This window comes from Puma concolor, chromosome E4 (genome assembly GCF_028749965.1).
Source record: "Puma concolor isolate L17-30 chromosome E4, mPumCon1.1.hap2, whole genome shotgun sequence".
NCBI lineage: Eukaryota > Metazoa > Chordata > Mammalia > Carnivora > Felidae > Puma > Puma concolor.
Genome location: NC_141683.1, coordinates 67,908,519 through 67,935,903, shown reverse-complemented (window position 1 = coordinate 67,935,903; position 27,385 = coordinate 67,908,519). Strand labels below are relative to the sequence as shown.

At 58.7% G+C, this 27,385-nt stretch overlaps 2 long non-coding RNA genes across 2 annotated transcripts in view; one reads left to right on the top strand and one right to left on the bottom strand.

The window, feature by feature from the left end:
• LOC147572762 (uncharacterized) overlaps positions 1-27,385 on the bottom strand; it is a 174,324-nt gene that overhangs the window by 18,629 nt on the left and 128,310 nt on the right. The gene's annotated exons all lie outside the window — the stretch shown is intronic.
• Positions 1,114-13,446, top strand: LOC147572764 (uncharacterized). The gene is made up of 3 exons (XR_015246176.1): positions 1,114-1,270; positions 1,765-1,861; positions 12,523-13,446. It is a non-coding gene; the product is annotated as an uncharacterized LOC147572764 (long non-coding RNA).

Sequence of the window (27,385 nt, the reverse complement as noted above, 5' to 3'; positions counted from 1 at the left end):
GTTTTAAACCTTTATTTCAAGAAGTCGTTTAGGTATCTGGGGATGCAGGTGCTGGGGGAACCCCGCCTTCCCGTGGACAGCCTGGTGGGCAGTTCCCAGCAGGTGCGGGCTCGAAGGGGATTCGAGTGGCTCGTGGGAGAGGCTTGCTGGGCAGACTGACCCAGATGGAGGGGCAGGGAGGCCTTCTGAGGACGTAACTTACGAAGTTTGACGGTGAAGAAGTGCCACATGCGACGGCTGTGTGGAGGGCACGCAGGTTCGAGAGAAGGCTTTAAAACATTTTTTTAAAATGTTTGCTTATTTTTGAGAGAGAGACAGAGCTCAAGCAGGGGAAGGGCCAGAGAGAGAGGGAGACCCAGGATCCAAAGCAGGCTCCGGGTTCTGAGTTGTCAGCACAGAGCCGGATGCGGGGCTCGAACTCACAGACCGTGAGATCATGACCTGAGCCGAAGTCGGGTGCTTAACCGACTGAACCACCCAGGCACCCCTGAGAGAAGGCTTTTTTGGGAAGAAGAACTCAGTCCAAAAATAGGGTGCAAGGGGAGAGGGAAGGGTTGCAGACACCTGGCCCGCAGGGCGAGTTCCAGCACTGCAGGGGGGTGGGGTGCGAGTCCCGGAGCAGGGTGTCTCCAGGATCCCCATGCTTCTCCGCTCCGCAGTCCCCCTGGCAGGGCCTGGGAAAGACAGGGCGGACAGCAGGGAGGGGGCCCTCAGGGCAGAGAGCAGGGGTGCAGAGCAGTGGCAAGGGCAGTCAGGACGGAAAGCAGGGGAGGGGGCGCTCTGGGCAGAGGGCAGGGGTGGGGGCGCTCAGGACGCAGAGCAGGGGTGGAGAGCAGGGGCTGGGCGCTCAGGGCGCAGAGCAGTGGGGAGAGCAGGGGTGGAGAGCAGGAGCGGGGGCGCGGGGGGGGGGCGGGGAGAGCAGGGGCGGGGCGCTGGGGTGCGGGGAGAGCCAGGGCGCAGAGCAGGGGCGGGGGCGCCCGCAGCCTCGGGCTCTCACCGCCTCCCCCCCCCCCCCCCCAGCACGAAGAGGAACCGCTCCGCCCACCCCTCAATCTGTCGCCTGGTCACCCTCTGCCGCGTTCTATTGATAGGCGCCCGAGCGGTTCCGCCTCAGCACAGAGCCAGGTGGAGTCTATGAAAAGCCTCCTGCAGGCAGACGGCGGGGGCTGCAAGCGGGAGGGACTCAGGCTTGCAGCCGCCCCCACCCCTGCCCTTTCCTTTGACCTCCTCCCCTCCAGGGCCGGTGAAGCCCGCGGAAACAACACCAGAGGTACTCCGCCGCCCCTCGGAGATGTCCCATGTTCCCCCCCCCCCCCCCCCCGCAGGGAGGGCCGGAAGACGCCTCCAGGGTCCTCGCAGGGAAGAGCTTTGGAGGGCAGTGACCCCAGGGAAGGTTCTGGAGGCTGTTTGGAGGCCGCACCCACCCCTCAGTGAGGACACCTGCGCCTCTAGGGAGAGCTTCCCTCCCGGTCCAGCCAGGGTGCAGGGACCAGCAGGGGGTCACTTCTGTCCCTTTGCCCCGGGGACCGTGGACGGGCAGACGACAGCTGTGGGACTTCTCTGGGCTCCTTTACAGCCGGGCTTCTCGTCCTTCGTGTATGCTGTGACGTATCCGTTGTAACTGCCGCCATCCCTCCCCTGCCCCGCACCCCGGGTAATAACGGCAGCCAGTGAGGTCACTGTCAAAGGCAGGTGGCCCGAGCCCAGGGGCCCAGGATCTGGGGTTCCCATCACAGAAGGTGACTCAAGCCTTTTTCTGTTCAGGGGAGACAGAGGCCCAGGGCAGCCGGCTCCCCTGCTCTGTCCACCAAGCACGGGCTGTGCCTCTGTCCCGCTCCCTGGCTCTCCCTCTGCCAGCTGGGTAGGTGACAGGGCTCATCTGGGGAGCAGGCGGGGGGGGGGGGGAAGAGGGGGCAGCCTCCCTGGGGTGCTTCCAGGTCTGTGTTCGTGGAGAGTGTGGGGTCCACGCGGGAGGCATGGCAGACTGCCAGGCCAGGTTCCCAAGCCCCAGAGGTGGAGGCGGGAGGGACCCCTGTGCAGGGCATGGTGTGCAGCCTGAGGGCGGCCCCCCGGGCTGATGCCATCAGACCCACACGTGTGTGTGTGTGTGTGTGTGTGTGTGTGTGTGTGTGTGTGTTTTCCACTGCATTCCTTGCCAGGATGGAAAAACTGGGAGATTTCAGTAAAAAAAAAAAAGTCCGGAGTTGCAGCTTCCTTGACAAACAGAAAGATCTGGCATCACAGGTCCACTTGACTGAAGGACAGAAGCTGTTGGGGTGGGGGCCTGAGCCACGCCTGCGCCTCTAGCAGTCAGGGTCTGATAAGAGCTGGACCCCCGGTCCCAATGGCTCGTCCTCTGGGCTGCTGTCCTGGGCTGATAAACGAGCCAGCGTGGCTCCCCAGCACCAGATGCTTCTAGATACATTTTAATCTCACTTCCGCCACTTGGCAATGCCCCTCATCTCACCCTCTGCCTCCTCCTGTCACTTCCCAGCGAGCAGCTGCCTTTGTGATCTGGCTTTTGGGAGGGCAGAAGAGCCCCCTGAGCAAGGCCAACCCCAGCGGCCAAGGATGAAGCAGGGGACAGGATGGGCGGGGAGCTTGCTGGGCTCCCCGATGCTTTGTCCCCTCGGGAAGCTCTAGAGGGAAAGCCTTGATGGGATCTCAGGTGGCCTTGCCCGCTTGACTTGGGCAAGGCATTTGAGGACGGTCTCAAGTCCTTTCAGCCACACCGAAAAAATGTGGGCCGGCGGATAGCGGCGTTGAGTGGCTCTGTACATGTAGAGACCACACCCAGTCAGTTGTGGTCATTGGACGGACGTCAGTGTGGGTCGTCAAGAGGGCCAGTGCTCGCCAGAAGGAAAATGGAAAATATGTTTTTGCTGTGCATTTATGGGACAAACCCCACGGTGCTGACATTAAGAGCCTGGAGATGAGTAGACACAGGTTTAAATACCGGCTCTGCCGCTCGTTAGCTGTGTGACTGCAGGCAGATCACTGGCGCTGTCCAGAGGTCTAGTTTCCTCATCTATAAAGAAGGTATAGCAGCGATACTGTCTTGTCGGGTTGCTGTCTTGTGAGGATTACACGGTCTAATCACAGGAGGGCACTCAGTAAATGTCCCTGACGGTGACATCAGGCAGCATTGCTGTGAGAGGATGGGGACAGAACACTGAGCGGCAAGGCGTGGTGTTGTTACCCAGTGAAAATGTTGTGTACCTGCCTCACTGCTACAAACACTATACTCTGTCTGTCGTCCACCTGGGACAGAGCCGGGCAGCAGGCGGAGGATCACAGGGTCTCGCCCCCACCCCCTTGGACACTCAGGGACTGTGTTAGTGTTTTGGCTTCACGTATTAAGAGGGACAAATGGGACATTTTGCCTAAAAAGAGAAGCGTTCTTTCCCCCTTGCGTCCCAGCCTTCAAGTGCCTGGCACATAGCTAATGCTCAATAAATGTTGAGCCCTGGAGAAGAAAGAGGCTTGGCGGGGGGTAGGGGGGGGCGGGTGACAGTTCACGGTGAGTTGGAAGCCTGTGCTAATGGTGGTGAGGGCAGGAGGGCCTCCCCGTGTAGCCAGCCTTCCCCCCCCCCAACCCCCGAGGAGATCCCATGGTCCTTATTATAGTTATTGAAGTACTGTGTGTACAGAGTCAAGATCAAGTACTTACAAAAGCTTATAATGGTCACAGTGGATCCTGCCCTTTCCTGTCCCACTCCCCAGAGGCAGCTGTAGTTGCACAACGGCCTCCCCTGGAGATATTTGCAGTAGGAAAGGGCTGGGAATGGCTTCCCCAGCGGCGGGAAAACAATGAAGAATCTCTTTATGAACCAATGTAAAATGATCTTGGCATCTATTAAGTGCAAAAAAATGAGGGGCAGATGAGTCCGCCTGGCATTTGCTATCAGTAATCAAAACAGGGGGACAAAAGATGTCTGTGGGTCCCAGTGTCCCAGAGTGCTCGGGGAAGTCCCGGCCAACCACGACAAGCGCTGGCAGAGCCCTGAGGGGCGTAAGCGGATAGAATTTAGGGTGACCCCACTGATCCCGGTCTGCTGGCGTTCACCCCTCTTGAGTGTGGCAAAGGCGATGGGGGGTTACTGCCACTTACTGTTGGACGAGGCTCCTTCTTAGCGGGACCAGAGGCCGTCCCCGTGGGCTTGACAGAGGCCGCGGCCGAGGTGGAGAAGCCCACGCGGCAGGGAACCGTGGTGGCTTTTGGGGACTTTCTGTAGCCCGTAGGTCTGACGGCAGTAAGGAGCTGGGACTCTCAGTCACGCAACCACAGGGAGATGCTTCTGCTGACAACCTGAGTGAGTCTGGAAGAAGATTCTTCCTAGGTCGAGCCTGCGGATGAGGACGCAGCCCGGCTGCTTTGGTCTGGGCCCTAATGGGGCTGCAGACGGCCCATGCTCAGCCCCCTGACCCAGCGAAACTGTGAGATGATGAATATCTGTTAGCCCTTGACTGTCTGCTCACCTTTCAGAGAAGCTCTGTGAAGCCACTGCAGGCTCTGAATGCGTGGGGGCTGCTGGTCTTCCGGGATCTTTCTCTCCAGGGGCACTTCAACTACCGGAGAGGAGAATCCTCCATCTGCCTGCCCGGGGACAGGGTGCCTCGGCAGGAGCAGAGGACGGGAATCGGAAATCCACCGTGAAGTTTCAGGACTGCATTCCTGAACCTTCCTCCCCTCCACGCTCGGCCTGGGATTCCCCAAGCTCCTCCGGAGAACAAGCTTTGGGCTTCTCGCCCCGGTGCGTGGCGGGGGAGGGACTCTGGGGTCCAGCTCGAGCAGGCTTCCACGCGAGCCCCCCGCCCCCTTTTTCCGCCCCACACTCGACCGTTGCTCTCTGCACCTGTTGCCTCCCCGTCCCGAGTGTGTCTGGTTTTCCGCAGGCAAATGGGTTTGCTTCTCATCTGGAACCTTCCTCGCCGGAGCTTTAGTTTACAGCCCCCTCTGCCAACTCTCCTTCTCCATCTGCTTTCCGTCTTCTTTAAACTTTGTTGAAATCTCCTGTCTATAATTATCGCGTCTCATTTTCTCCTAGGCTTTGGGTTTACTTTCAAAGAATGCCTTTGCTTTCCTCTTGGTGGGGGGGATTTGGAGGAAGAGAGGACAAGGACCTGTAGACGCGTCTTGTGCTACCGGCTGGGGCTCCGGGGCCTCTCCGGCATCCCCTGAGGGCTCCGAGCAGGGGCTGAGCTCAGACAGCTCTGGGGGGAGGGGGAAGGAGGAGTGGGCAGCCCACAGGCACCCCGCCGTCCCAGGGAGGTGGACGTCTGGGACAACAGGCACATGCGGTTGACCTTGGGGACCTTCGTCCTCCGGGAGTGGGGTTTGGCTCAATGACTGGGGTCTGAGTTTTGGGGAAGGTAAGATACCTAGTCCCAGGGCATGGCTCAGATGGGGATACCGAGGCAGATTGTGGCAATACGGTTCTGGGGACTGAGTTACAGAAAGAGGGAGGGCCAAGGGGACGAGCCGAGTGTCCTGGAATCTGAGCTGGAATACCCGCAAGGCAGACAGTCAGGGCCCCTGTGACAGCGGGGAGCGGGACTGATTCTCACGCAAGGGCCCGGAGGTGACGTCAGGTGAACACAAGACCTGGAGGCAAGGAATACCGGAGAGTCTCTTCCACCAACAGGGCTTGAACTCAAATTGTGCCCCCCCGCCTCCCCCAGGACCTTTCCTGGGGCAGGGACTGGCTTTGACCCCTCATCGGCTCTGGAGGGAGACACACACCGTCGTCCGCTGGGAACCAGACACGCGTGCTGGTAACTGACCGTCTGGATGAGCTGGGCAGGGGGGTGAAGAACGAGCCTCTGCCGAGCAGGTGCGTTGCAGACATTATCTCCTTTCATCTCGCCATCGGCCCTCAAGGCGGGTCTTCCCCATCAAGCAGACGACGAACCAAGGCTCAGAGAGGCTGACCGGGTCGGCCAGGATCACACAGCTGGTAAGCGGCAGACCCAGAGCCAAGTCAGGCCCGCCTCAGTCTCTCCCCACGTCACCTGCCACCTCGCTGCCTCCCGAGGAGTGACTCGTGCTCCTTCGTGGCAGGAGTGGGGTCCCATGCCTTGACTGCCAGGCTCCTGTGCAAACACCGAGGCTGTCGCTGAAGCCGAACAAGGCTGGAATGAACCTATGGGCGTGCCTGTCACCTGACGCAGCACACGCGGAAGCCCCGGGTGCCAGACAAGCCTGATGTCTGCCTCTCCCGGCACACGGCCCTGGGGGCAGGATATGCCCTGTGGAGCCAGCAACAGGATTTCATTTGCAAGCCTGCTCTAAGTCTGCGGTGTTCATTGGGTCTGGGGCATTGCGAGCCCTGACGAAGCATCTGTTATCCGGGAAGGGCTGGTCCAGCCAGTCTGTGTGGATGTGTCCCGGGTCCTGAACCCGAGTCCGTCCCCGGCTGCTGCCTGGGCCCACCTTGCAGGGGTCTGAGCTCAGACTCGGAAGGAGATTCCGGCAGAAGGGAAAATGTATGGAGACAGAGAGGTCACGCGCTAGACGTAGAAGTAAAACATAACAGGCACACGAGTGCGGACGGACTCAGCCCAAGCAGAGGCCCCTGGAGACAGCGGCCCCTCACTGAGTTCATCCGACCCTCCCGCCACCCCCCTGCAGGAGTTTTTATCCGCAGTTTACAGAGGAGAAAGTGGGGCGACTCACCAGACCATACGGGGCTGGAGAGGAGACAAGGTGGGGTCCCGATGGCTTGGTCAGAGCCCAGCCCCCCAGCCTCTGGCTCTCAGCCTCCTTGGGCTTCGCTCAGCCTTCTAAGGCAGCGGGGAGGGAACCCCAAGCCCCACCTCGTCGCGATGCTTTGGTGGTAGGGAAGGGGACCCTGGGTTTAAACCCTGCTGAGCCCCCTGGCGGCCCTGAGAGCAGTGAAGCTGTCTGGGTGGGCACAGCAGGGAGGAAGGCTCAGAGAGAAGGGGCGAGAGGGGTCGTGCCTGGGCCCCACTGGATTCTGCTGGACACCCCGCCCTCTGGAGCTGTCTCTGACTTATTTGATTCCAACTGTAATAAAAACCCCACTGAACCGCACGCAGCGCAGGGGAGGCCTGGGAGGGTGGAGGCTACGGGCTGAGTTGTCCTCAACGGGCTCTCGTGCCCACAGTCAGAGTGCGGGGACGGGAGCCCGGCGCAGACACAGCGGGGGCTCGGGGGGCAGGAGAGGGGCCGGCACTGCCCTCCTTTTCCTCAGTCAAGCCTCCACAGAACTTCTTCTCCCCGGTCGGCCCTGGGCCTCCACCCACCCGGTCTCGGGGCCCGCGGGCCGCACACCGGGACCCCGGGAAACAGGCCGCAGGCTCCCTTGTGCTACTGGCGTCGTTAGACTGGAATCCCAGCTCCGGGCCCCCTCCTAAGCCTCTAACCACATCGTCCTTACTCTTCCAGCCTCTGTCTTTGAGGCTCATCTCCCGCTCTGGCCTCACCTCGCTCCGCTCCACTCAGGGCCAACTCTCCAGCGTTGACTTCCCGAGCTTCCGGTCCCTTCTGGGCCACAGTGGCCCCCCGGCCCTGGGCCCTTCCTCCAGCCAGCCTGCTTCACCAGGGTCCCGCGGGGGTCCAGGCAGGCTTGGGTGTTGCCCTACCGGGGGGGGGGGGGCTCCTGAGAGGTCGGGGTGATGGGCCGAGGAGGCAAGCATCAAGACAGCGGATCCTTGCCCACGGTGGGAACGGGTTTCAGCATTTTATCCACAGGCACAGCCGCACAGTGCAAACCAGCTGGTCAGCATCCCCGGCTGGTCCCGCCGAATGACGGTTGGATAGAAAAACGGGTCTCGATCGTAGGGGCTCGAACTCACACACTGTGAGATCACGACCTGTGCGAAAATCGAGGGTCAGCCGCTTAACCACCTGAGCCCCCCAGGCGCCCCCTGTTTGCTCTTGCTGAGAGGAGGTGGGGGGGAACGGAGGGGAGAGGTAGCGGTCAAGACCTCAGGCTCTGACATCGCACTGTCCTGGTTTGACAGCTGGCTGCGTCACGGGCTGTGTGACCTTGGGAAAGTTGCTTACCCCCTCTGAGCCTTGGTTGCCTCATCTGGTACACAAGGCTAAACACGCTTCTCACTGGGGATCCGTGAGGTCGGTATGTTGGAAGTCTGTAAAGCACCTGGCATACAGTAAGTGCTCAATTAATGGTGACTCAGTTAATTAAAGTGCTCAATTAGGCACTGGAGCCTAATATTATTCTAAGTAACTTTGCTCTGATGGTCCAAGCTGCCTCTCACCCTTCCGGACGGTCAGGCCTCCGGGGATCAGGGCAGGGTGGGTCCAGCCCGGAGGACCAGCCGCCTGCTAGAGGCTTCCTTTTTAAGTACAGCCAGACGCTCGCGGCACTAAACGGGGTCTGTTTCAGGGGCCGCTTGTATTAGAGCGGGTAGATCCGGGCTGCCTTCTTTCAGAGCTTTGCAGGCGTGTGTACTTAAACAGACCACCAATCTGTCTTCGCATCTACGCTCCGATCCATTGTTCCACCAGACATCACGACTCCAGCTCCGATCCCGGCCGAAACTGATGACGAACGATCTGTCCTGCCTGGAAGTTTCCACCTCAGCCCCGCGGCGCTGTTCTCACGCACGAGCCCGAGAGGCCGCTGGTGACCATAACAAGCAGTTAGAGTTCTCATACCTTTGAAATGGAGATAACTGCTCGATTTTCTCTTCTTAAAAAATTTTTAATGGTTATTCATTTTTTGAGAGCGACAGAGAGAGAGAGAGAGAGAGAGAGATAATAAGTGGGGGAGGGGTAGAGAGAGAGAGAGAGAGAGAGAGAGAATCCCAAGTAGGCTCTGCACTGTCAGCTTAGAGCCCGATGTGTGGTTCGAACTCACAAACCTTAAGACTGTGACTTGAACCAAAGTGGGCCATTTAACCAACTGAGCCGCCCAGACGCCCCTTGATTTCTAATGCTGGTAATTTGTAGATCAGGATTTGTATACACTGCCTGACGCTGATGCTGCAGCAGACCCCATCCCTTTAGGGACGCCCGTGTCAGGCGTGCACGCCCACCTGTGACCTGTGCGCACACTCGGTCCCGGGCGGGCGGCAGGTGCTGGAAGGCGGGCGAGACGCCCAGATGCGCGGAGCCCGTATGTTTCGCACATTAGGCGTGGAAAGAGACCAGGCTGCATTTGCTTCTTGTCAAGCACTAAAGCTTAATTGGGCCAGAAATACTCCCCAGTTCCTGCTTCTGGAAGACAGATCTCGACTGTCGCGGAGCATCTGTGGTCCCCGGAAGGGGCTAGGGGAGTTCTGTGGGCTGGAGGCTTTGAGAAAGAGATGTTTTCCCCCCTCCGCGCCAATTGTGTGCATGGCGTTTGCTTTTCTTTGAACCTCTGTGTCTGGAACGTGGGCCCTGGGGCTGACGTCCTGAATGCGCGGGGGAAGCGTGCCCACTGAACCCTGGTCCCACAGGGTGAGAGCCAAGGGGGACTCCGAGCGGGGTGGGGCGGCTCAGGGAAGGCCTCCAGAGGCAGGCGGGGGGACTCTGGAGAGCTGACGACCTTGGAAGAAAGGGGGTGCAGGCAGGGGAAGCTGGGGTGCTCAGGCGTGGAGGCAGCACATTCACCCGCTCCCTTCTTTGGAGGGTACCTGGTGCACGTGCGGCAGCCAACAGGGCAGATCGGCTCCCGCCCCTGCCGTCGGGGAGGGGGAGGCGGAGGAGGGCAGCAAGCAAAGGCAGGCTTTGATGATCTCTGCTCCTGGATGTGCGCGGGCGGAGCCCACGGGCAGAACAAGTGCAGCGGGCGTGAAGGGCACCGCCAGGCCAGCCAGGTGTCTGGGGGAGCAGGGAAGGCGGCTGGCTGGGGAGGGCCGTGCGGGCACCCCCGGGGGCAGGGAGGAGGTCGCGGCACGTCCGGGCCAGGCCCTCTGCCCTGCGAAGGGATCCGTTACCTTATTCCACCCAACCCCCCAACCAGCCCAGAGGTGCGTGGAGAGGGGCCGTGACTCACTCCAGGTCTCCATACAGGTGCTCCTGCCTGGGAATGGGGGTGGGGGGGTGGGCACGGCTCGCTGGAAGGTTGGCCTTCCCGAGGGAGGTGGGCAGAGAGGGAGGGCAGGTCCCGGGGCCTTGGGAATGTTCTCGGGGGGGCTTTGCATTTCCGGGCGAGCCCCCGCCCAAGTGACCAGAGACACCTTCCCGGGTTCCCCCACCCCTTTCTGTGTCCCCTCCTCAGTTCCAGCCCCTTCTCTCGCCAAAGCCCCTTCTTCATGTCCCCACCCCCCCCCCCCAACCGGGCAGGCTGCGAGGCTGGGGTGAGTCTGCAGGTGTAAGCTGGGGACTCTCACAGGGCTGGCGAGCTGAGGGGCCCAAAGCTACCAGGGTCTTAAGAGGCCAATTAATGCCACTGGGGCCACAGCCAGGCCCCCACTGGCCTTTCACTGTCCCCTGGGGCCATCCTTCAATCCGCATGGAAGTCTGAAAGCATCTCCGTAGAGACGTCAGGAGTGTGTCCGTCATTTGTCTGTGAGCTGGCCCGCCAGTCATGATGAGGCTCGGGTGTCTTCTCATCAGGACAACCAAACAGCCACACGTGAGCATCAGAGGGGTCTTTGGAGCTGCGTCTGTTTCGTGGCCTGTCCCTAACCATCCTCCCCCCCCAGCACGGCCCGGCCGCAGCTCACACAGCACCCGGACCCCAGCTTGCTGGGAGTCCCCTCCGCCCCCCCCCCAACCCCCAACCCGCGCACAGCAGCTCTCCCTTTAATTAGCAGCTCTGGAACGAATTAAAGCGTCTCCATGGAGTGAAGACGCCGAGGTGTCTCAGAATGATCCTGAGCAGGCTGTAAGAGGGTGGGGGGGAGGGTTCCGCAGAGGCTGGGGCAAGGTCACCCCTCTGTCCCCAAGAAGAGGACCTCGCTGGCCCGTGCAGGCAGCTGGGGTGCAGGGGGTGGGGGAGAGACGGCAGGATGCGGTTCCTAAGTGGGCTTTCGTTCACATGGCAAGCAGCTCCTGACACCCACCCTGCTGTTGTGCGGGAGGGACAGCGTAAAGCCCTCCTCAGAGGAGGGTATCAGCCCTGCATGGGGAGCGGGGGTGGGGCTGGGGGCGCGGGGGGGGGGATGAGGAAGGACCTCGGGGGACAGGAGTGTCACTTGGGCCAGCCCACCGGTCCCTCCTTTCCTCCCTGGTTCAGCCCCAGCAGTGAGCTCAAGATACGCTGCTTCCTGACCCGCTCCCGCCCCAGGCAAAGCCCGGACCAGGAAGGTTCTCGAAGGGGACAGCAGGGTCTTTCGCACAGAAGTGGGGATGGGGATAAAAAGGTCAGGACGGTGAAAGAAGAGGGCGTGTGAGACCGACATGCTACCTCCCCTGACTCCGACACGCACCTTCACGCAGACACGTGCATGTGTGTAAGTGCACACACACACACCAGCAACGTGAGCGTGCGTGCACACACACGCATGACCACACACACGCACGCGTGCACGCACACACGCAAGCACGCACGCGTGCACACACCAGCAGGCGCACAAGCACACACAGCACGCACACGAGTGTGCGTGCACACATGCACACGAGTGTGCGTACATGCAGCATGCACGCACACGCACATGCACACGAGTGTGCACACGCACGCAGCATGCACACGAGTGTGCACACACAGCATGCACACGCACACACGGCATGCACACGAGTGTGCACGCACGCAGCGGGCACACACAAGCACACTCACACGCGCACACAGCATGCACACGAGTGTGCACGTGCACAGCATGCACATGCACACATATGCACATAAGTGCACGTGCACACAGCGTGCACACTCGTGTGCACGCACACACAAGCACATGGCACACGCACGCCCATACACGTGCACGCACGCATGGCACACACGCACAGGAGCATGCACCGCGCATAAGCGCATTGCACATGAGCGTGCACACCCACACCCACACACGTGTGCAGGCACGCATGCGTACACACACACATACACGCACGCACATTCTCAGATACAGATGGCAGACGGGAGGAGTGAGAAAAGAGAGGGAGATGGGCGGATGGAGGGCCGTGTGACAGGAATCCCGCTCCCTAACCATCACTCAAGCTGGAGCAACCAAGCAGCGGGTGGCCCCTTATCACTGCTTTTGAAATAGGCCTGCAGTTGGCAAGCATGCGCCTGGGGGGCGGGGGTGTCTTTGGTGCTGGCCGTCCTGCCCAGCGCTGGGCGACACAGATCTGCCTTTAGGCCCCTTTGCAGTCTCCCGGCGAGAACCATCGGTATTCAGGCCGCCCCCTCCGTGGGCTCCCCCTGTGCCCGGGCCTCTGGGGCTGCTCGGTCGTGTCCCGGGTGGGGGGATGCCTAGAGCTTAGCCCCACTTTGGGCATCACTGCAGGGAACCCCCCCCCCCCAAACCTGGATCCAGACCCTGGAACCCGCCCCCTGTTCCTGAGCTCAGGGCCCCCTTGTAACCTGAGTCGGTGATGATGTGTTTATGACTCGTGTCACGGTCCCATGGAGGGAGGCTCTCCTCACTATTACCAGCCCCTTGTTTTGTCCCTAGCCCCCTGGGTCCCCCTGTCCCCTGAGGCCTGAGACCACGTGGCCGTCCCCAAGGATGTCCGACTGTTGCCTTAGCTCCTGACGCCACCCCTGTGCCTAGATCACGTGCCACCTGTTTGCGGTGACATTTTCTTCAGCTCCCCGGGGTGACCACCGGGCCACACCTGAGCTGGCTCTTGCCGCTCCCTCCCAATTAAATGCCGCTTGCTTCGCATCGGAGCCCCAGCCCGGGGTCTGACGGTGATGACGGCAGCGAGGACACCATGGCGCTTACTCCTGTACGTACGTTGCTTCTCTTTGCTTATGAGAAAACAGGAACCAGAAAGAAAGGGACAGGATTGTGAGGAATCCCTGTGTATCCATCACCCAAGTCACGGCCCATCTTGTTCGCTCGGTTCCGCCTGCTTTCGCTGGCGTTCATTTGTTTGCTGGAGAATTTTGAAGCCGATCCTAGAGGCCGTGACATTTGGGTCAGAACGAATCTGGGTCATTTTGAACTGGTTTGATATGTTCGCGTGTAAGACGCAGCCGTCGGGTCACTGTCGCGCCTAGCGCGTGTTAACTTCATGACCTGTACCGGATGGTCTTTAACCAGCTTGGTTTGTCCAATCGGCGCCCCCTGAGGCCTGCATATTCGCTCATCGGTTGTCTCCTTGGACCCCTCCATTCCTTTCCCTCCCCCACTTAGAGACCCCTGGCTGTCTGCCCCGTAGAATGCTCCGTCTTCCGGACTGCGATGAATGCTGCCTTATGATGTCAGGTGACTTATTCCTCCCTGTTCCATGTTTTCCGTAAGCTGTTATTCAAGCAGAGGTGTGTGAAGGCTGGAGAACCACCGGGGACAGACCTCCTGGAGGAAGAGGAATTTTATCACTGACGTCGCTCAGGGCAGCCGGTGCCCGGTGATAATAAAAAGCAAACTGACTTTGTGTTGGTTTTATTATTGGTTTAAAATTCTCTGTCGCCTGCACACGGGTGGACCCCTGCCTCCCCCGACCCCCTCCTTGGCCACTGGGTCCCAGTTGCATTTTTCAGGCAAGAAGATTCTTACAGGTCGTGTTGTATGCTCTTGACCTCGTCCGGCACCAGGCGCGGGGTCTGGTTTGTCTTGTCAGGTGGGTTCAGGTCGTACCAGCGAGATGGGCTTAGCAGCTCAGATCCGTGATTTCCTTAGAGGTTGCAGACTTGTGATTTTTCCAGGCTATCATTTCTTCTGATTTGTTGTCTGATGATCACCTTTTACAAAGAAGGATCTCTCTCCTTTTAGTCAGTATCCAGAGTAAGGAGTTCTGCCCTAGCCTTGAATATTGACCAGTGGCTTTTATTGTTTTTAGTAACCTTTATTTTATCTTTTTAGAGAGTGTGTGTGAGAGACAGAGAGAGGCAGAATCTTAAGCGGGCTCCACGCTCAGCCCAGATGTGGTGCTTGATCCCATGACACTGGGATCACGATCTAGGACGAAATCAAGAGTCAGATGTTCAACTGAGTGAAACACCGAGGTGCCCCTTTTTGGTAACATTACGGCACACAGATTTCTATCGGTGCGATGCCTCCAATCTACTGCCATTACTATTCTTTTGTGTTCTTCAGATGGTCTCTGCTTAGGTCAGTGGGTACGTCTCAGGGTTGGCTCCTCTGCCTTTTTGATGTGACCTCAGCCCTTCCTTTTTTTCTGGTGCAGCAAGACACCCCACGCTCCTCTTAGGCATTTCCTGCCCCAGACCTAGACTTGTCCATTTCTCGGAGGAGCCGTGGTTCCTCTGGGAGGAAATGGTGTGTAGAGAACCGCATCTGGCCACTAGCCGTGCTCAGTGCTATGGGGTTGTCATTACCTGCAGTCCTGATGGCACTCGGCTCAGGGGGTTTTGTTTGTTTGTTTTAAAGGACTGTTTTTTTTAAATGTTTATTTACTTTTGAGAGAGAGAGAGAGAGAGAGAGACAGAGTGCGAGTGGGGGAGGGGCAGAGAGAGAGCAAGTGAGAGCGAGAGCGAGAGATTGAGAGATTGAGAGACAGCATCTGAAGCGGTCTCCAGGTTCCGAGCTGTTGGCACGGAACCCAACATGGGGCTCGAACCCATGAACCGAGAGATCATGACCTGAGCCGAAGGCGGACGCTTAACGGACAGAACCACCCAGGCGCCCCTGTTTGTTTTTAATTAAACTTTTCATTGTAACCGAGCACGTATTACAGGGAAGCGAATAGATCGTAAACGTTCAGCTTGATGAATTTTCACATAGAACGAGGACACTTCCGTAATCAGTATCTGGATTGAGAAATGGATGGGAGCACCTGGAAGGCCCCCTAATCTCCCATCCCAGGCACTACCCCCTCACAAAGAAGACCACCCAGCTGACTTCTAACGTCAGAGGCTTTGTTCGGTTTTGAAATTCATACAAATGTAACAAAATGCGATGTTTTTATGCTCATATTTTTGAATGTTTTTTCAACGTTTATTTATTTTGGGGACAGAGAGAGGCAGAGCATGAACGGGGGAGGGGCAGAGAGAGAGGGAGACACAGAATCGGAAGCAGGCTCCGGGCTCCGAGCCATCAGCACAGAGCCCGATGCGGGGCTCGAACTCACGGACCGCGAGATCGTGACCTGAGCTGAAGTCGGACGCTCAACCGACTGCGCCACCCAGGCGCCCCTATGCTCATATTTTTGAAAGGCAAAGAATTATGAGTTCATACTGATATTTCCAATTCACATGTAAGATTACAGAGTTTGTACTTAACTTGGTTGAATTTGTGCTTTCCTTCCTTTTGTCTTTGCTGAAAGCTTGTTTTTTAGTGACTTCAACACAATCCCTTATTTGCCTGGTTCCACAATTAAACTATAATAGTTTCAAAATAGCCGTGTGCCTATTGGGCTAAGAATAGGATTACTGAGTGGGGCCTAACATTTCTTTCTGGTTTGTTTTGTCTTAGAATATATCCTACCAGGACTGTATAATCGAAATTCTGTATTTGAAAGTCATTGGAAACTATTATTTTCTCTCTGTTGTTATGCTGGTGACTTGATTTGCAGTTAGGTGAATTTCTTTCCTTTTGTCTTCAATTAAAAAAGGTTTTCTAGGGGCACCTGGGTGGCTCAGTCGGTTGAGCATCCGACTTCAGCTCAGGTCATGATCCCACGGTTCGTGCGTTTGAGCCTGCGTCGGGCTCTGTGCTGACAGCTCAGAGCCCGGAGCCTGCTTCGGATTCTGTGTCTCCCTCTCTCTCTCTGCCCCTCCCCCGCTCGTGCCTTGTCTCTCAAAAATAAGTAAGTAAACATCAAAAAAAAATTTTTTTAAATGATCCCTACACCCCACGTGGGGCTCGAACTCCTAACCCTGAGATCAAGAGTCACACGCTCCACCGACCGAGCCAGCCGGGAACCCCTGCTTTCGATTGTTAAGACTTGCCTTTTTTCCATGTTTTGTTTTTAACTTCTGATTTTTACTTTTTATTCAAGCGAAATTAATGTACAGTGTCATGTGAGTTTCAGGTATATAGCCATGTTTATTGTTATAAATTATTGATTCAAAGTCAAAACTATATAACCAGATCTATTCAGAAGAGTCTGACTTCCATTCTCTCTCCCTGCATAGGTAACTTTTACTAACAGAGGTGATTTAAAAATTTCTTTGTTTATTTATTTATTTTGAGGGAGAGAGAGCGAGCGAGAGAATGAGCAGGGGAGGGGCAGGGAGAGAGGGAGAGAGAGAATCCCAAGCCGGCTCTACACTGTCTGCAAGGAGCCAGATGCGGGGCTCGAACTCCCAAACCGTGAGATCGTGACCTGAGCCGAAATCAAGGGTCGACGCTCAACTGACTGAGCCACCCCGGGCACCCTGTAACAGAGGTGACTTTTAATATTTGGTTTATCCATTCATCAGTTTAAAAACCAGAAGCTAATACGTATATGTTCACGTTTTGTAGTGGATTAATGAGGGTAACACGGTTTTTGTCACTCTCCCCCACTGAGCAGTGAAGTTTCTTTCTCTTCCCCTTCCACCTGGGTTGGTCTTGTGGCTGCTGTGACCAATAAGGGGCAGGGGACGGGACGGGGCATGCAGCCAACTGGCGACTTTCCTTCCCTCCTTGGTGAGCTCTTGGAATTTAGGACTCAGCTGCCTGGGTGGTGGGGGTCCAGCTGTGTGCAGGCGAGAGCACCCACCTAGGGGCGCCTGGGTGGCTCAGTCAGTTAACGATCTGACTCTTGATTTCGCCTCAGATCACGGGCTCACGGTTTGGGAGATCGAGCCCCGCGTCGGGCTCTGGGCTGACGGCTCGAAGCTTGGAGCCTGCTTGGGATACTGGGTCTCCCTCTCTCTAGCTCTGCCCTTCCCCTCCTCACACGCACACGCTCTCTTTCTCTCTCAAAATAAAAGCCCACGCTAGCCTCCCTCCACCCCCAACCAAGGCACCAGACGTGTGAGTGAGTCACCTCGGATCGTCCAGCCCAGCCCCCCCCACTGCACCGCAGCGGAAGAAGACCCAGCAGAACTGCTCAATCAACCCGCAGATTCACGAGAGTTTCTTTGTTGATGGGCTCAAGCCACTAAGTTTTGGGACAGTTCGTTTTTGCAGCAGTAGAAAATCAAAAAATCAAAAGGCCTATTTTTTTTTTAATGTTTATTTAGTTTTGAGAGAGAGACAGACAGAACGCGAGCAGGAGAGGGGCAGCGAGAGAGAGGGAGACACGGAATCCGGAGCAGGCTCCAGGCTCCGAGCCGTCAGCACCGAGCCCGACGCGGGGCTCGAACCCACAAACTGCGAGATCGTGACCTGAGCCGACGACGGATGCTCAACCGACTGAGCCCCCCAGGCGCCCCATTTCTCTCTTTTTAAAACTTGCCTGTACGCGTCCACATTTCTCTCTTCCGTCGGGTTTCCTTCCCTCCCTCCCTTCCTCTCTCGCTTCCTACTTTCTTTTCTTCTCTCCTTCCAGTGGGGAAGGAAGGAGAGGGGGCGAGAGGAGAAAGCGTGGACCCATTCTCTGTAGGCAGCCGGCCACCTCATGAGGTGCCCCCTCGGCCTCCAGGAACCCCTCAGGGTGCCCTGCGTTTCATGCAAAGTGGAGCCTGGCGGGGCTTTGCCATCACGGGGGCCTCCCGGGCAGGGCCCCATCTGGTGATTAGGGAGCCTGTCTGGCCCCGGCCTGGGTGCGGCCAAGAGGACAGGAGAAAAGCCAGCGATGCATGATGCATGGCTGGGGGGGGGGGGGGGGGCACAGGTCAGGTGTCTTCCTGCACTTGAACTTCGCAGCTACACCCCTCCCTGCCCTGAGGGCTTCCTGGAATCTCGGGCACTGGGGACCCAGGGACAGCAGAGACGGCCGCGCCTGGGCCCTGCAGGGCCCTGCCCGGGAGACCTGGCCCCGGCCCCTCCTGCAGTGACAAGGGCGCCTTGCTCCTGAGTGTGGCCACCGGGCGGCAAAATGCCCTCACGCTGAATTGCCTGCCCGGAAGAAAATCTAGAAATTTCCGTCTGAATGATGACCAGAGTGCCCTCACCCGGGAGCCCACAGCTTACGATCACTTCGCCGTGCCCTTAACTTCTTGTGAGGAACGCGGCGGGTCCCGTGCTCTGCCCAAACCCTCACGTCACACCCAGCCAGCTTTGGCACTTCTCAGGACCCCTGCCAGGCTGGCAAAGTCACACGGGTGTGTGGAACACCACCGGCCACTCGGAGGAATCACGGCAGCTAGGAAAGGTGCTGGGGGAACAGAGCCGGGGAAACGCGTCCAGATCTTTGCAAACAAACAAGACACGCTTTACGACTGCATTTTGCCGAGTGTGATGTCAACCCCCAAGAAAATGCTCCCCAAACAAGTTTTCAGTACTTGATTTTTAGGGACTTAGGGAAACAAAGCCGTCCTTACCAGCTGTCGTTGATTGTTTATTAAAAATGAGCTTTCAGAGGGGCGCCCGGGTGGCCCAGTCGGTTAAGCGTCCGACTTCGGCTCAGGCCACGATCTCGCGGTTCGTGGGTCCGAGCCCCGCGTCGGGCTCCGTGCTGACGGCTCGGAGCCCGGAGCCTGCTTCGGATTCCGTGTCTCCCCCCCTCTCTCTGTTCCTCCCCTGATTGCGCTCTGTCTGCCCCTCTCTCTCAGAAATAAAAAACATTAACAAAAAGAAAAAAACAATTGGCTTCCAGGGATTTCTGTGCCGAGATGAAAGCTGGATTCTAGTACCTTCCTCTCCCAATGCTGACCCTAAACCCAAAGACTTTGTCAGAAGGAAAAAGACAGGCCCATCGCACTCAGGAATACAGATGCAAAACCACTAGACAAAATATTAGCAAATAAGACACCAACATGACATTAAAAAATAATATACTACGTGTACGTTAGGCTTATCCTGGAGGTTTGGGATGGTTTGCTGTAAAACTGCTGGTGTACCTTTGCCTTATTTTTTTTTTAATTTTTTAAATATTTATTTATTTTTGAGAGACAGAGAGAGTGCAAGCAGGGGAGGGGCAGAGAGAGAAGGAGACACAGAATCCCAAGCGGGCTCCAGGCTCCGAGCACAGAGCCCGATATGGGGCTCGAACTCACGAACCGCGAGATCGTGACCCGAGCCGAAGTCAGACGCTCAACCGACGGAGCCACCCAGGCGCCCCTATCTTTGCCTTATTTAAAGGATTAAAAGGGAAAAGCTGTCTAACCACCTCAGTAGATGCAATAGATTTATCTGTGATAAACTTAAAACAATTTTTTAAGTTTATTTATTGCGAGAGGGAGCTCAAGCGGGGGAGGGGCAGAGAGAGAAGGGAGAGAGAGAATCCCAAGCAGGCTCCGGGCTGCCTCCGGGTGCCCCAGACCTCCCGGCTCTGCCCTCTGCCCTCCTGGTCCCTTTGCCACGAGGTCCTCGTTTGGATCCGCGCTTGGATGAAGAGGGGAGGGGAGGGGAGGCAGGTGGATGGGCCGGGATGTACCTGCCTGGTTGTCCGCCAGACTGGGAGGTACCCCCCACCCCCAGCTGCGACTCAGCAGCCCCCCTTTCTCTTGCCTCTTTCCGGTGACTTCCGGTCACAGCCGCCGCCCACAGGCCCTGGTGCTGGCCACCAGCTCGCGGGACCCAGCCCTGCGCCTGGCGTGCTGGATGGCAGTTCCTGCTAACTGGGGTCCTCCGCTCGGGGCGGGCTTAAAGCTTGGCCTGGAGACCAGATCTGGGGGTGGGGGCGGGAAGCCCACCTTGCGAAGACCATTTGGAGCCCGGTGGGCTGGGGGTGCCGGGACCGCCGTGAGCTGGGCTCTCACTGCTGGCTCTCGCCGCAGCCCTGCGTGGCCCTGACCCCCTGACTCCCTTCCCCTGTAAAAAAAAGCCCGTGACACCTCCGTCCCCCGCTGTCTAAGCCGAGATTTAACAAGAAGACACCGAGGGGGCACCCAGCGAAAAGCCTGTGTCTGGAGCCTGGCTTCTAGGCGCCCTCCCCACAGGGGACAGGCTTCAGGGAGGATGGGGGCAGGAGGACGCCCCGGGTGACCCCAGCCGCGGAGACACCCCCGCGGAGGAGAGCGCGGCCGAGGAAAGGCCGCCAATTTAGAGATCCACTTTCTGCCACTACGGTCACCGCTGCTCGAGACTCGTCCGTCCGCTCTGCGACCGGAGCTGCGCCAGCCTTTCCCACGGTGTTGTCCCCGTTTGCAGCGGGGGAAACCGAGGCACAGGGGAGGTGAGTTGTCCAAGTTCACGCGGCTGGCGCCTGGCGGAGCTGGGACTCACGCCAGGCCAGTCTGCTCCCGGGAGGGCTGATCTCCGCCACTGCAGTGTTTTGTCTCTATTTTTTTTAAAAAGGCCTAAAAAGAGAAGGTCCCGTGTCCCTGCTCGCGGGACTTTCTGTCCAGGACCATGTCCCGGGACCCCTGCCTGTTGGCCCCGGGGACTCCGCCCGTTGACCCTGCGGGGCACAGTCCTGTTTCCAGGACTTCAGAGTCATTGCAGGCTAAACTCTCTCCTCCTCCCCCCTCCCCCTGTCCCCTCCTCCTCCCCCCTTGGCCCTCCTCCACCCCCTCGCCCCCTCTTCCTCCTCCTCCGTTAACATCTTGGGATATATTTACTCAGAACAGACTGGTTTCTTTCTGTCCTTGCTTCTCACTTGATGTTTTCCCTTTCATTTGTCAGTTTGCAAAATAACGAATTAGTTTATTCGCATCCTTAACTGATAACCGATTCATTTCTTTCTTTCTTTCTTCCTTTTTTCAAGTTTATTTATTTATTTTGAGAGTGTGGGGAGAGGAGGAGAGAGGGGGAGAGACTGAATTCCCCCAGCGGCTCTGCACACGGCACGGAGCCCGACACAGGGCTCCGTCCCATGAACGGCGAGATCCTGAGCCGGAATCAAGAGCTGGGTGCTCAAGGCTCAGCCACCCTGGCGCCCCTCTTTCTATTTTTTATAATGCCATTGCAGGTGCACAGACTTAAATACGCTTGACCTGCTTCAGTCTCCTGACGCCCCTGACCTTACTGCCACACGCCGTCCCGTCTCTGGCGGGGACAGCCTCTTTGCGCTGGCTCCGGAGTCCTTCTGACCTGCGCCCTGGGGGTCTTGGGTGGCGTCCTCGCTATCTGGGGCGACAGCTTGGTCCGCCGCGTCATTTTCAGGGGCCCATCTGTCAGCGATGGTGGGAGAGGCCTAACTCGTTTTCGAGGAGCTTCCTCTGATGTCCCTTTCCCCGTGGTGGTGATGGTGGTGGGGGGCGGGCGACAGAGGTGGGGGTAAGTCTGTGCTGGGTTTCAGGCTTGCTCAGGAGGTTTGGGCTGAGTTCCTCTGGGCTGGGGGCTGACCCGGGGGGGGGGCAGGTTTCCCCAAGAAAGGTGAAAGTCTGGGCATGGGGGCTCCTCAGGGGGGCCATGTCCCCCTTGGAGCCCGGGGGTGTCAGACCTTTGCTGGGGCAGCCGGTGGGTGCGGGAGGCCAACTGAGCCGTGGGCTTGGGCCGCTCCAGAGTCCCTGTTCCCGGGCGTAGCTCATGGGCCATGCCAGCCTGGGCCTCAGGCCTCTCAGGAGCCACCCGTGAGGGCAGGCTGGAGACCTTTCCTGGTTTTCCTACGAGTTCTGTCCTCTAATTTCGCACAGCTCAAGGAGGGGAGGCTGAATCTGACACGGCCCAGAGGCCGCCGTCACACACGAGGGCTGTCGTCTGTGACCGGGTCCCCAGTGCTGACACCTGCTGATTGGGACACTTTGTTCCCTGGTCCTGAGGCTCTGGGGACGGGAGGCTGTCCGTTCTCCAGATGTGGACGACAGGAAGGGGAGGAGTTCTCTTTAAGACCCTTCATCAGTGCAGCGATGTGGAGGCCCCCCTACGCCCTGTTGCCCCGAGAACTCCAGTCTCACCCCTGCGGCCCTCCCCACCCCTCCCCACCACACACCCTGCAGGTGGAGGACAATGCCTGGGGCTCTGTCGCCTCTGGGCCTTGGCACCGCGGCCGTGTCAGTTCGGGTGAGATGGCGGTTGCACGTGACAAGGGTGACACACGAGTGGTTTGAATATGCCGTTCGTCCCTCTCGCGTGTGGAAGGAGCCGGAAGGAAGGCTCTCCAGGGCTGGTCTAGCTGCGCCACAGCTGTCGGGGAGCCAGGCTTCTGTTGACCCTCCGCCCGCCATGCTTCGCAGCTTCCCTCCTGACGCCTGCTTTAGGGCACAAAATGGCTGCTGGGATTGCAGCCATCGAGTCCATATTCCAGGCGGGGACACCAGGCTGCAGGGGAGACAGGACTCCTTCTAAGAAGCCCTGGGCACTTCCATTCAGACCACATTACTCACCAGCAGCCACAAGTTGGTCTGGGAAATGCCGTTGCTCAGCCGGACACTGCCCACCGCCAAAAATGGTACCTAACCATAAGAGAGATGGACGTGTACCCGGCGGGAGCGGGTGACCTCGGCCACTCAGCGTCCTTTCCCACCTTCCGGATTGCTCTGCAGACCTTTCCGCTCCCCGTTTAGACACTGCTTCTTCTAGAAGCTTCCCCGGCCCCAGACTTGCTGGTGTTCACCCAGTCTCACACCTGCCGGCTCACTGGTCTGACTCTCCTCTTCACCAGTGAGCTCCAGGAAGGCAGGCGCCGTAGGCGCTCCCCTCATGCTCATGGAGGCTGGGGCAGGAACGTTCTGGAACATTTCACGCGAATTCTCCCCGTTCGGGATGCTGTTAGAGCCCCCAGTCCATCTTGCTGGTTTTTGCGTCTGAGTCATCACCACAAACGCGTACCCAAGTCTCGTCTTTTTATTTTTTTGAAAGAAAAAGCATCCCCTCCCCAACCCCTGGGGACGGTGCCCGACTGGCACCCTCGCGGCTTTGGGGAACGACTGGCGCACCCTGAACGGCGTTCGCGCCTGTTTCGTTGCCAGTCTGTAGGGTAATAAAATAAGAAGTAATTTGGAAGCGGCCAAGAACTTGAACTGAAGCACAGTCCCGTTTTGTGCCGAGAGCCAAGCTGTTCTGCACAATTTGTCAGCCGGCCAGGCCTCTGTGACTGTCTCAAGCCAACCTCTCCTGACTCGCTTCTTCTAACGCGATTCTAAGCGGCGGGCTCCCGGTGTCCCCAGTAAAGATGTTTTCTCCCTCTCAGCTGAGCCGGCTGGTCCAGCCTCCTGGCGGGTGGCCGGCCTGGAACAAACACTCTGGGCCGTCCCATCCCAGAACCATCCCGGAACCTCGCTGGCGGAAAGTCTATCAGTGGTTTTCGGCCATTTCTATCGCAACAGGACAACTCGCTCCGAAATGCGGTGGCTTGAAATGACTATTGTTTCTGGGCCGGTGCCTTGCGGAGAAGGTGACCGGCTTCGGTCACCCATGCGGGGGCCCACCTGTGGCCGGCGCACGCGCAGGGGCCTGTCGTGTCCACCCACCGCCCCCCCCCACCCCGTTTGGTACCTAACTTGAGCTTTGTTCAGCACGGCAGCTGGCTTTCAAAAGGGACTTTCTTTTTTTAAAGTTTATTTATTTATTTTTGAGAGAGAGAGAGAGAGTGTGAGCAGGGGAGGAGCAGAGAGGGAGGGAGAGACAGAATCCCAAGCAGGCTCCGGGCCGTCAACCCAGAGTCCGACCTGGGACTCAAACACACACACCGTGAGATCGTGACCTTGAGCAGAAACCAAGAGTCGGACGGTTAACCGACTGAGTCACCCAGGCGCCCCCAGAAAGCGACTTTCTAAGGGAGGAATCCCCAACTTGCAAGGTCCGGTCAGGCCTCCTGACAGTGAATATCTGATTGGTCACAGCAAGTCACATGGCCGATCCGAGAGTCACGAATCAGGGGAACACGCAGGGGAAAACACGGATCCTGGGAGGCACGGGTCCTTGGGCCCCCAGGGTAACAGTCTACACAAGTGGCCTCTGAGGGGAGTGGCCTGGGGACTCTGTGTCCCTCTTAGTCCAGGCCACACGTGACTTACTCCTTGAGTCCGGACGCAGGGCCAGCGGGTGAGCGTTGGAGGGAGACTGAGGACAGCTTCACAGCAGCTGCTCGGTAAGATGTCTGCTTTGGAAGAGAGTGAGTTCCTCATCACGGGAAGCATCCAAAGAGAGCCTGGACCACCCCTCGGTGGGGATGGACCGAGCCGGGACCATAATCTCCTTCCAGCCGGGTCTGATGCCCTTTGCAGCGGGCCAAGTGCAGGGTCCCCCAGATAGCAGGTCCCCGTATCGGGTCACCTGTGGTGGGGACGCGCACGGGGTCGGGGGAGGGACGCAGGGCCGAGGGAGGTGAGCGGGGCGGCCAGGGTCCCGCGGCTCCAGCATCCCGCACAGGGCTGCACCTACAGCGTGCGGGTCCGGTCCCCGGGTGATGGGCCTGCTTCCCCAGGAGTGGCCCCGTCCGCCCAGAGGTGGCGAGACGGCTGTCATGACAGGGCCACCCTGGGGGGACCGAGAGAGAGGGGGGCGCGGCTCCGGAGCCAGATCTGATGGCCCTTCCCTTACAGCCCTGCAGTGACTCAGGAACGACCCCCTCCTCAGGGCAGCTCCAGGCAAAAGCTTTCAGGGAGCAACAGGGCCCTTTCCATCGGGAGATAAAAACCGGGTGGGCCCCCCCCCCCCCCGCCACAGTTGACCCCCCCATGTGCGGCACCCCCACCCCCTGCCCCGGGGCGCTCTGCTTTCATAAGTTTTCTGTTGCTGTCCCGCAGGATGCCAGTGTAAGGGGACAACACACATTGGTCTCGCGCAGCACGGGTGGGGCAGGAGCCGGGGTGTCACCAGGCTGCGAACCCCGCGTTAGCCCGCCTCGTTGTCTCTGGAGGCTCTCCCCGGAAGACCCCATTTCCAGGCTCACTCTGGAAATTCTCTCCTTGCAGCTCAGGAATGCGAGCTGCGCCTTTGGCTGGCTTCGTGACCAGAGGCTGTCCCTGGCTCCCCGCCACGTGGGCCTCGTCAGCACAGCCTCAGACTATGGCCAGAGCCTGTCACCTCGGGGAGGGCCCGGTTCTGCTTTAAGGGCATTCGCCTGATTAGGTCAGGCTCACCTGGGACAATCTCCCTTTATTTAGTTTCATTTATTTTATTTTATTTTTAATGTTTATTCTTTTTGAGAGAGAGAGAGAGAGAGCGCGAGCAGGGGAGGGGCAGAGAGAGAGGGAGACACAGAATCCGAAGTGGGCTCCAGGCTCCGAGCCGTCAGCACAGAGCCCGACGCAGGGCTCGAACCCACGGAATGCGAGGTCGTGACCTGAGCCGAAGTCGGATGCTGAGCCAACTGAGCCGCCCAGGCGCCCCGTGTTATTGTCCCATTTTAAAGGTGTGGAAATTGAGTCTCAGTGTCTTGCTCAGGGTCTCACGGTGGCTGAGAGGCAGGAGCCCTCACGGCGTGTCACACACGCCGCTGCTCCTCACCGGCCGGAGCGCCTGGTTTTCCCTGAGCGTGTGCCTGGCTCCTCCCTGGAGTGCGGCCACACGCGGGGTCTCTGAGGCAGCCCCTGGGGGCCCCGGGAGGGCGGGGGTGGGACGGGGCAGGAGGGCCGCCCAGGGCACAGGCCTGAGCCGGCCGCTCAGGGGGGAACCACCACCGCCCCCCCCAACCCCCCCACCCGGAGCTAACTGCCCAGAGTCCCGGAGCTCTGTGTCCCCATGTGTCATCATGGGAAACGTGAGCCCCACAAGTGGGTGAAGCAGCCCAGCCCTGCCTGCTGCCCCCCTCCTCCCTCCCGGGTGCTGGAGGGGTTGCCTGGGGGAGGGCCACCAGGCCAGGACCCCCAGCGTTAGGGCCAGAGGTCAGTGTTAGGGGTTCAGCCGATGGACTCGGACAGGTCAGTGGGGGGACGCTGGGTCTCTGCACGGGCCGTGGTCAGCGATGGGGGATGTCCAGGCTGCGGGACTTGGGGTTGCTGGTCTTTGTTTCCTTTTCCAGCTCCTTCCTTCCTCCTCCCTCCCTCTCTCCTGCCTCCCTCCCTCCTCCCATCCCTCCTGCCCTCCCTCCTGCCCTCCCTCCCTCCTTCTTCCTCCCTCCCTCCCTCCCTCCTCCCTTCCTTTCTACTTAATCCCAGCAGAGTTAACACACGGTGTTATGTTCGTCCCAGTTGCACAATACAGTGATTCAACAAGTTTATACACCACGCAGTGCTCAGTGCGACAAGTGCGCTCTTAATCCTCGTTGCCTATGTCACGCTGTCACCTTCTTAGTTAAATGCCAGAGTCGTGAGTACAATGGTGCACGAGCCGCCCTGCGTCCTGGCACCCATCACCTTTAGGGTAAGAGGCAAGCTCCCTCCGTCCGTCCGTCCGTCTCTCCCCTTCCCCCACCCAGACCCACTCCTCTCCTTCCTTCTCCCTGGCTTCTCTCGTCCCCCAACGACTCATCTCGTTCTAGGACACCCACTGCTTCCGAGGAGACATCAGCGGCTGGGGGTGGGGGGTGGGGGGGGGGGCGCGCGCGGGGAAGCCGAACGAGAAAATTGCGCGGGGAGACAGGAATTGATTGGTGCCTGCACAAGTGGGCGAAGTCAGTCCACACTGATCGAACACCCGGGATGTGCAGCCTCTGTGCGAAGCCCGGGTGTGGGAGTGTTGCAGCGAGGGGGGTGGGGGTGGCGGTGGGGCAGAAGGTTCCAGAAGCCCAAGCTGGCCGGCCAGGAACCTCACAGGAGGGGAGTGGGGGATGAATGGTCTGCGTCCCTGCCCCAACCGAGTGGCCCCACCCCTACTTGGGTTTCTGGGGAGGGAGAAGAGAGGGAGATTAATTCTCAGGTTCCGGGGTATCTCCCTCCCCTGTGCTCCTGGCTCCGCCACGTTTTTCTCTGTGACCTTCGGGCTCGAGGCCAGAGGTCTGTCCCCCACACCCTTAGCCTCAGGGACAGGTGGGGAATAGGACAGCAGGGAGCCCGTAGTCAGTGGCCACAGACCACGGCAGAGAAGAGGAAAGGTATTTTGAGGTCACCTCATTTTTTTCTGTCAGTCACTTTGCTTTATTGCCTGGACCTTCAGCTGTAATTACTGGGAAACGCAAACCCGATGCCCACCAGATTTAATCAGGAGAGCTGGCTTATAGATTGATACAACTTAATAGATTTATTAGGGGCTGTGCAGGCCCCATGGGGAGTAGGCCTTGTGAGGCCTGCCTGCCTGCTGTGTTCCGAGGGAGGAAAGAATGAAACCCAGGAGGCGGGACAGGGGGAGCCGGGGTGAGGGGAGAGAGAGGGAGAGACGCAGGAGGACCCGGGGACTGGGATGGAGGAGGGGGGGCTGGGGCAGGCAGAGAGGAAGGGGGCCCAAGGCTCTGGAACCCGTCTGGCCCTGCTCACTGTTCAACTTTGCTGAGCTGCAAGGTGTTCATCTGTGAAATGGGCATAAGGAACGCCTCCCCTGCAGTGAGAGAGAGTGTGTGTGTGTGTGTGCGTGTGTGTGTGTGTGTGTGTGTGTGTGTGAGAGAGAGAGAGAG